Source organism: Seriola aureovittata, chromosome 11, assembly GCF_021018895.1.
Source record: "Seriola aureovittata isolate HTS-2021-v1 ecotype China chromosome 11, ASM2101889v1, whole genome shotgun sequence".
NCBI lineage: Eukaryota > Metazoa > Chordata > Actinopteri > Carangiformes > Carangidae > Seriola > Seriola aureovittata.
The window spans coordinates 1,602,712-1,612,298 of NC_079374.1; the positions used below are offsets into that span (position 1 = coordinate 1,602,712).

Below are 9,587 nucleotides of genomic sequence, written 5' to 3' on the forward strand. Positions count from 1 at the left end.
AATAATAATTTTGTTGTATGTTTTTCGTTTTTAAGAATATACTCTAAAAATGATCAAATTGTAATATTTTCTTTTCCACAGCAGTTACTTCATAAATGTAATAATAATAATAATAATCTTTATTTATAGAACAATTTTCTAAACGCATGTTACAAAATGCTTTACACAAGCAAATAAGACATGCAGGTCTGTAAGGCAACAGCTTCTTTTAAAGTGTCTTAGTGCAAAAAGACCAAAGGCAGAGTCACCAGCGATCAGCAGGAATCAATTAACTCAAACATTCTAAGTTATCAGTAAAAGCAAAAGATTAAGTAAGACGTTAAGTAAAATGGGGAAAAGCTCTACGATAAAGGTTTGTTTTAATAAGAGATTTGAAAGAGGCAGTGACTCTGCAGAACTGACGGGTTTCAGGCTCGGACTGTGAAACCTCTGTCACCTCCGGTTCTCAGCTTTGAACAGCTGACAGACCTCTGCCCGAGGATCTCTTCATAAGAAGTCAGATAGAAAACATGGAGAGAGGCCGTGAGGAGCTTTACAAAAGTAGGATCTTAAAATCAATTCTAGAAGGTAGTGGGAGCCGGTGTCAGGAGGCTGAAACCGGTGCGATGTGGTCACTTCTCCCGGATCCTGTTCACAGTCTGGAGCTGATTATAGATGTGAGGTTGAGGCAGGTGAAGAGGCTGCTGCCGTGGTCGAGACAACAGCTTGGAGGATGTTCTCTGTGGCTTTTAGAGATTAAATAGATTGAATTTGGTGGTTAAAACAAGACTGCATGAGTTTGTAGCTTCAGAGAGTTAAAACAAAACGTGGGCACCTTTAATGGATTTGTCTTTATGAATCACTGGACAGATTTCCATCATTAACACAGGTTTCTTCCTGAATCCGTCAAGTTCATCCACTCACACTGTTTCTGTTCCCGAACAACAGGAGCGGAGTGAATCCTCCGGGACCTTTCTATGAGACTCCCAACAATGCAAGTGGCTGCTAATGGGCTGTAATGGGAGGCGAGCGTGGGCGGGTTATTGTTGCTTTGATAAGCTGTGGATGACGTGCGCGGTGCGAGGACTGCGCACACAGTCCCAACAAACAAAACAACACACTGCTGAGAGGAAGAGTGATGATGATGGTGGTGATGATGGGGGGGGGCTGCGAAAAAGAAAAGAGAAAATGACAGAGAGGTCGAGTCATGTGTCCTCCTCTGTCACACGTATATAAACGCTTTCAAGGAGGACGGGGTGAGAAGGTGAAGGTGCTGCCGTGTGTGACGTCATCGGCCCGGCGTCCACGTCTCACCCCGGAGCCACAAACACACACTCCCCGTCTCACCTGCGTCACCGCTGTAATAAGTCATTAGTGTGACCTCTACAGGAGAGACGTCCCCCGTCAGCAAACGTGTAGGAAACGCCAGCGGCGGTTCACAGGGGTCGGACGGAGGAAGTTGGGTGAAGACAGAAAACTTAAAGTATGAGGATATGTTGTTAATTTGTTCTCCAGTCCTGCAGCACAACATCCACCTGATCCACCAACAGCACGTCACGGTTCTGTTCAGCTCTTGGTTTGAGTTGGACAAAGATCCTGGTCTGGTCTAATACAGAAAAAGCAAAACCACCATCTTCCTCTAACCTTCACCAAAGCTGCTGTTGTTGCCTGAAGCCCCCCCCCCCCCCCCCCCCCCTTCATCATGACCACTGTGATGACACACAGGCTGCACCAACAGACTGTAAATAAAGGGAATGGCAGTTGAGATTTCTCCCTCAGGTAGCTTTGCTGTGGTTTGACTGGTTCAGTGTGAAGTCATTGGTACCCCCCCCCCCCCCCGGTCTGAGTTTCAGGTACAGTACGCGTCACTGTAAAAAGCAGCGTTCCAGTGTCTCATCCCTCAAGGTCCGTGAGTCATACTGAACCGAGAACTGTACAGAAGTGGAAGCAGCAGCCGTCCTCCACTGCACTGATAGTTTACAGGTCAATTTCCTTTAAATGTTCTTATTCCAGCAAAGTACTTTCCAATGCCACAGACTCTCATTCAGCCCTTCCTTTTTGTTTTACTTTAATAAAATTATAAGCAAGGTTAAAAGATGAAAAAACACAGATTGGCTTTCACATTTCAGTGTCTGTGATAAAACCAGGCTTCATTTCTCTAAATGTTACAGTGTCGGCTGAAGTCCGGCTCCTGTTCCGACTCCAGGTCGCGTCGACCAGACGAAACCCGCCTCTGTTTCCACGGCCCAGGTAGAAACCACACCCACAGGAGGAGGGGCACGGGGAGTCATGGTGGGGTGTGTCACAGTCGGTAGTTTTCATTTTTCTTTACTTAATTAGAATTTACTGTGTTCCTTTATGTATGTATATTTTTTGATCATATATGTAGAAGCATTTAGAAACACTTTATTTTGAAGGTCTGTTAAATCTGTTTTCTACAGAGGAACTTGTTTGTAAATAGAGAAAGTAAATATTAAACTGTTTGCCTGTAAATAGATGTATTTTTTAAGAATCACTCAGGTTTTGTTTTCAATTAATTGGAATTAATTAATTAGTGTCTCTGTTTTCCCTGTAATGAGTAGAATTAAATCACTAGTTTTTACTGGGAAATGTGCTGCAAATTATTTGGAATTTATTCATAAAGTATGGATCCGTAAAATACTGAGTTACAAAAGAATTTACAAAGAAAATGTACAAGTTGATAAGATCATGACCTGTGACGTCTCCTGTTCAATAAAATACAAATACAACACAGTCAGACAACTGCAGACTGCTATGTAATAAAATAAATAAAATATAACTACAACAATATCTACAAGCAAAAAGAAATCAAATTAAATTAAAATAACAGACAGTATAATAAAAGAAAAATATACTTGTTATTAGCATTCAAAATATTTAAATAAAAAGTTAAGAATATCGACTTGTGAATGATAAAAGCAGCCATGACGCTGGAAATGATTCATTCTCCACAAAATCAGATTTTCTAAAGTGAATCTCAGTTTCTCAACATAAAGATAAATCATCATCTCCTCAATCCGTCTTTGCTCCAGACTCAAAGAATCAAAGATGATGATGCAGCAGAAAAGGTTTTGGAGGTAAACAAACATGGCTGACCACATCCACGTCTAAATAACCTCCTTACATACACATAGACGACCGCTACAAGGGCTGAGTGCGAATGTATTTGATGCTGGATGACGCACGCTGAATCACGACCGTTACGCAAAAACCTTAAGTCCAAACCGGTGACTAAACATGAGCTGGAAGACGATATCCCAGATCGTAGACCGGGGAGACGGTAATTACTGCACTGCAGCGTAGTCTCTGCACTCTGGGCCTGTCTGAGCTTTGGTTTGACCACAGTTCACCAGAAACTCAAACTGTTGGTGAGCGAGGCGAATCACAGCACGTCCACCGCTCCATTATCTCATACCAAACCTGCTGACTCACCGCGCAGAGGAGGAACCTACCACAGGTTTGGTGTGAAGGCGTCCTGGCAGACGGACCCAACCCGGCCAGGAGGCCCAGATATCCACAGCCTTTCTTTGGTGGGTAGATATCTGCAGAGTCCCATCTGATCTGAGCAAGAGTTAGCATTAGCACAACCGCTAACACTGTGTCAGTCACTGCCAGTTACAAGCTAACAAACAACATAAACAAATAAATTATGTTAACTATGTTAACCTTTCTGGAAAGATGCTAACTACACTAACCACTCTGAAAGATGCTAATTAGCTAACTGTTCTGAAAAGATTCTAACTGCAACAACAGTTCTGAAAAGATGCTAACTACGCTAACGGTTCTGATCCGTCTGCTAGTCTCTGGTTCTGGTCTCAGACTCCTCCTCTGAGTCTGGGTCTGACTGAGGCTCAAACATGTGGCTGAGTCTCTCTGATGTTTCCTCCTCTCACCATCTTGATGCTCTCTGCTCTCTCACCTGTCCACCTGGAGCCAGCAGGTGGTGGGCGGGGCTCAAGGCCTGATCCGGATTTCTCAACCAGGAAGTGAGAGGAGATGGGACAACCCCCCCTTCTACCTCTGCAGCCTGAATGGAATAAGTCAGTCATGCGTGCTGATGACTGACTCAACCTTGGTTCACTGATACCGTCCTAAATATAGTCTCCTCTTCATCGGCCTTCGTCCCGCAGGTGACACGCGGGGAGACATACGGCCGCCACCAGGTGACCCGCGGGTATTTCTGTTCAGGTCAGAGGTGAAAGTGTCGGTCAGCGACCGAAGCCTTTTTATCTGCTCTCACGTCAGCCCCTAAGTTTAGCTCGACACGAGGAGGCTGAGAGAAACACTGACACAAGCATGAGATCGGCATTCTGCTCGGATTCCTATCTGCAGGAAACCCTGACCACGCAGAAAACCACAGCGCCTTCCCCCGTCACGCCGGACAGATGGACAGACAGGCAGCTGACCTCACGCCACGGCAGCATGTGACATGACGGGCTCGAGGACCAGCCGGTGTCAGGGACGGGGGACTGCATTACAGAGTGAGATCTCTCTCTCCCTCCCTCTCTCTCTGTCTCCCCCCTCCTCACCCTCTTGTAGCTTCAGTATTTCAGAGTGTGTGAGAGATGAAGCAGCTGGGAGGATGCACAGACTGAAGGGGGGAGTGAGCGGACCAGCAGAGAATAGCAGGAGATGGCATGATGGAAATGAGGAGCACATGACAGGAGGTTGGAAATGTCTCTCTGCTCCATTTGTTCTGTGTGTGTGTGTGTGTGTGTGTGTGTGTGTGTGTTGTGTGTGTGTGTGTGTGTGTGTTGTGTGTGTGTGTGTGTGTGTGTGTGTGTGTGTTTGCATGCTTGTGTGCTGAAGAATGCTGAGGCCCCCATTTACCTTGGTAATGACATTACAAGCACCTGACCGCCACTGTGATTGACACATAATGGCAGACTTCACCCCGGGGAAGTCTGCCAGAAACTGAGCCTTAAAACCAGCCGTCAGGACTTCTGGAACTTTGTGATGTCACAACAAAGCAGTCACCAAGCCCCGCCCACCTGGACCCACCATCCAAACCTTGCAGGATTTGGTTTCTCTGAGTGTTTTTACCTGAAATCTGCTTTATTTTTATTGGATCACTCATAAAACAGTCAGCCAATCAGAAGAGAGGCTCAGAGCCTCCTCTCTTCTGATTGGCTCACCGACCTGTTGTTACTAGAGCTGCAGAGAGAAGCCTAACCAACCTATAATACTCATACAAATATGTTTTTGATCAATAATTGTTAAATAATTATAAATAATTCAAACTAACTAAACTAAACATGTAGCACATGTTTTCAAATCCTTAAATTCACACATTTAATTTAAATACAATTACTTTTTTGATTTAGTCCTTCAAACTAACTTTTTCTGATAATCTCTAAATTCTAGATTCTTAGTTTTCCGTTCAATTTCCTCATCGATTATTTTTTGAATGCAAATCCTGTAGCATATATCCACACTTACACACCTTAAATACCAACCTGTTTTGACCACTCTCCACATCTTTGCTCCTAATACTTTACAATTTAATTCTTTTTACGTGACAAATAATGAACGCTGCTAAATCCAACGCAAGAAATGAATAAAGAAATCAAACAAAAGAAAGATCTATTTATTAATATTAAATTAAAGGCGGTTCAGCAGTTGAAACGAAGCCTGTAAGTATCAGCTAAGCTTTAGATTGGATTTCTTCTGTCCAGGTTCAGAAACACAACCTGTCTGGTGTCTGACTGACAGCCTCTTCTTCTCCACCACACTATGTAAAATACACAACGGGATATTCAGATTTAATGCGATCTTTTAGGTTTGACTTGGAGCGCGTGCAGCCACCCTGAGGCGCCGCTTCCAAAACCTATAATAGATTACAATTGAATTTTCCTACACATGAATCCTAAAAGTCTTTTTGGCCACAGCTGTCACTCTCATATTCCTCCCTCCGCCGAAAGTATGTTGAATGTGACAAAGGTGAAGAGCAGCGCGAGCGGCCGCTCAGCCGTGTGATGCTTTCTTCAGGCGCTGAGTCCATGATGAGTCTGTGGACTCTGCTCCTGCTGAGAGTGAAAGCTTTTCTGTGTGGGAGAGTTGCTTTCTTGTCTTGTAGAGCCCCCCCCCACCCCCCCCCACCCCCCCCCACCCCTCCATTTCCTCACCCCCGTCCCTCCTCCCCCCTCTCCTTCACTCTCCCTTTTTCTCTCCCGACGTACCAGCTTAGAAATGAGGAGTAAGTCCCTCTGTTTCAAGAGGTTTGGAATTAGTTTGTCTCCTAGCAACAAGCCGTACAATACAACATGGTTTTGTGTGAGACAGAGACACAGTGTGAGAGTGATGTGTGTGTAAGAAGTGTGAGAACGGGTTGATCTGTGTGTGTGTGTGTGTGTGTGTGTGTGTGTGTGTGTGTGTGTGTGTGTGTGTGTGTGTGTGTGCCCATGCACTAATCAGCTGAGCACACTTTTTCCACTGTCCTACATGTTTGGTGGGTTTACTCTCATGTGGAAACCTGTTTCACTCAACGCGTCGCACACACACACACACACACACACACACAGGCACGCACGTGCACACACACACACACACACACACACACACACACACACACACACACAGATACATTCTTCATTCACAGCGGACAGCACTTCCTCCCTGCGTTGACGTTACATAAGCGCTAAGAAGCTGAATGGAAACTGGTGATAAGCTGGTGTTTTATCACGAGGACAGAGGCAGTGACCATGAGAGTCTGGGTGGGACAGACTGTCCGTGGGTTTATAAACGGGGGAGAACATCTTCTAAACACCCCCTCCCCCTCCCTCCCCTCATCTCCTACCCTCCTCCACACCACCACCCACATGGCCACCAAACCTGGAAAACCTCCCCATGTGACACCAAACTGCAGCCGTCCCTGGGACAGATGTGGGCTGATGTAAAAGCGTCCCATGTTTGAGCAAACTCTCTGAGTTTATTCTCAGACGAGGTCTTTTGTGAAATCACTTCCTCCTTCCTCTGACTGACTCTCACATGCAGCTGAAACTGAGGGCTTTTTGTGTGTGTGTGTGTGTGTGTGTGTTGTGTGTGTGTGTGTGTGTGTGTGTGGGACTGGGGAGGAATGGGTTAAGCAGCGATAGCCTGAACTGTGAAATCTGAGAAGTGACGGGAGCGGGAGAAGGAAGGGGAGATTTCTGGGGACCAAAAGAAGAAGAGGAAGACCCAGAGCGCTACCCTTTGCCCTCCTCCTCCTCCTCCTCCTCCTCCTCCTCCTCTCTGACAGCTCTTTGCCTCTCTCCTGGTGGCACAGGCTTTCTTCTCCTTTCTGTTTTCTCTGTCTGGAGTCTGTTTCTGAGCGTCTGAGGTTCGTCCAGCTCCTCCGAGCTCGTGAATAAGGTCGAACACCTGTGACAACCACTGTGTGTTTGGCTGTTTGATTTCTGGTTGTTTGTGTTTTCTTTGCTGGGGGACTCTTTTTACAGTTACACCGCTCCAGACGAGGTTCTTTCCCTCCTGGTGTTAAAGCTCAGCAGTAAGCGTTTCCCGCTTCCTGTGCAGCGCTGAATCAGCCTCCAAGAATGTACGAGCACTGACTCACACTTCCTCCTGGATATGACAGAGCTTCCTCTCCTCCGCCAACTGATTTAGCCTTTCTCTCTTCCCCCCTCCACCCATCTTCCTTTCAACCCCTCCATCCACCCACCCCTCCTCCCCCTCACAACCACCACCCAACCACCCGACCTCCTTCCTCTGACAGTTGAAGGTTTGAGAGGCGATCCAGAGTGGAAGAAGTGAGTCCCGGCTCGGCGCGTGGATGTTTGCTGAGAGGCGGAACAGTGACCGACTGAAGCCGAGGAGGGATAAGTCACTCGTCTCAGTCATCAAGCATCTGAGTCATTTGAATTTAATTTGTCCAGTCTATATTTAGATGCTTCAGTCTGGACTTCTGATCGTTCATAGGAGCAGAACAGATGGGTCCCTGTTGCATCGTTGGAGCTGACATCAGGGGCAGGTGAACTGCAGTTCAGCTCTTATTACAGCAGTTAACTGAGAGCTGGGTGCATTAACACTGGCTGATAAATCAAATTATAAAGTGATTTATTAATTGATATTTTATTGCCCATGCAAATGTGGGATTAAAGGGTCAGTTCCCCCTGAAAAACAAAAAACAAAACACTAGCGGTATCTTTCCACGACCGGATCAAACCTACTAGATGATCAACAGAAAATTAATTGGCAACACTTTTGATAACTGATTAATGACAAACCAGGCAATTTGAATATGTTAATGTTCATTTCATCCACTCATCGATCAATGGATTATGAAAGAGAATATAAATGATCGCAGTATTTCCATGATAGAATAATGCACCTTTCCCCAGGTTTTCTCTTTGTTAGATATATGAAACTGGAAGCACGTTGATAATGAAACATGATTTCAATATAAACTAAAACAATAAAGGTCCCCAACATGGAGGACGGAGATACAGAGGAGATGAATGGGATTTTATTTGTGCTGCTCTGCAGAGTGGCAGTTTTCAGAGGAGCTGTGAGAGTGATGTCAGTGGATCATCAGAGCAAACAGCACCGTGTTTCTGGAAGGACACAAATCTTTCAAATGTCATTTTTAAATGTTTTTAGCAACAAAAGCAAAATCCCATTCAACAACGTGACCAACCATTACTCACTTAAACTAAAAAAAAAACTAAAAAACACTGCAGACCAGAGAGAAAATATAATAATATATTGTAATTTGTGTGAGCTGACTGTGTAATTTATAAAAAGGGCTTTAAACCACAGCAGCGTAACGGGAACTCTCATTAACTTTTGCAGCAGTGTGTGTTCGCCCTTGAAACTTTCAGATGTCACAAATAAATGGTGTTTGGGTTTTTTCAAGTTAACACGTTCAGGTCGGAGTCGCTGATTAACAATTTTTGCCAAAACAAGAGCCACAGTGAAACACACAGGGGAACAGAACTGATAAAAACTGGCAAATAAAAAAAATTATATTTTCACATTTCACAAAAATTCACAAAACTTGAACATTTCACAATTGATTTCCAGCTTCACCCTGTTCATGTTTTAATTACTTAGAGAGTTAAATCAACACCATCTCTGACGTCTTTGTAAATGATTTGGTTTCACATCAAGTGCGAGTCGAGTTTAAAGAGCAGGAATAGAAATCCATTTCCCCTCTCAGATTTATTTGCAGTCAGCTGATGTTCTGCACAGTGATCATCATCTTTTCTTCTGTGATTTTAAAATGGAAAATAAAACAGATTAATACAGAATTCCTCCTGATCAGAGCTTCAGCCATCGTTGTCTTCATCATACAAGGGATTATAATACGTCCTCTTAAAGACGAGACAGGCCTGGGCTAGCTTATTAGCATGCTAACTTTAGTAGGAGAAAAGACGAGATAAATAAAGAGTTAACATTGGCGTTTCTTTCCACCTCCGGAGACAGCTGTTGGTGAGTAAAGGAATGAAACTTGATGCTGAACTGGCAAGTAAGCAGCTGCTAATGCTAACATTAGCAGCTGCTAATGCTAACATTAGCTATATAGTGATAGCAAAACTCATAAAAAGGTTCTTTAATTCTTTGCTCTGTAAAACAACACTTGAATCAATAGA

General features: G+C 44.4%; 1 long non-coding RNA gene across 1 annotated transcript in view; it reads left to right on the forward strand.

Annotated features, from left to right (window-relative positions):
• LOC130177916 (uncharacterized) overlaps nucleotides 1-7,933 on the forward strand; it is a 34,599-nt gene extending 26,666 nt beyond the window's left edge. Inside the window, exon 3 of the long non-coding RNA XR_008829084.1 lies at nucleotides 7,712-7,933. This is a non-coding gene — a long non-coding RNA (uncharacterized LOC130177916). The remainder of the gene's footprint in view (nucleotides 1-7,711) is intronic.
• The last annotated feature ends 1,654 nt before the right edge of the window (nucleotides 7,934-9,587 follow it).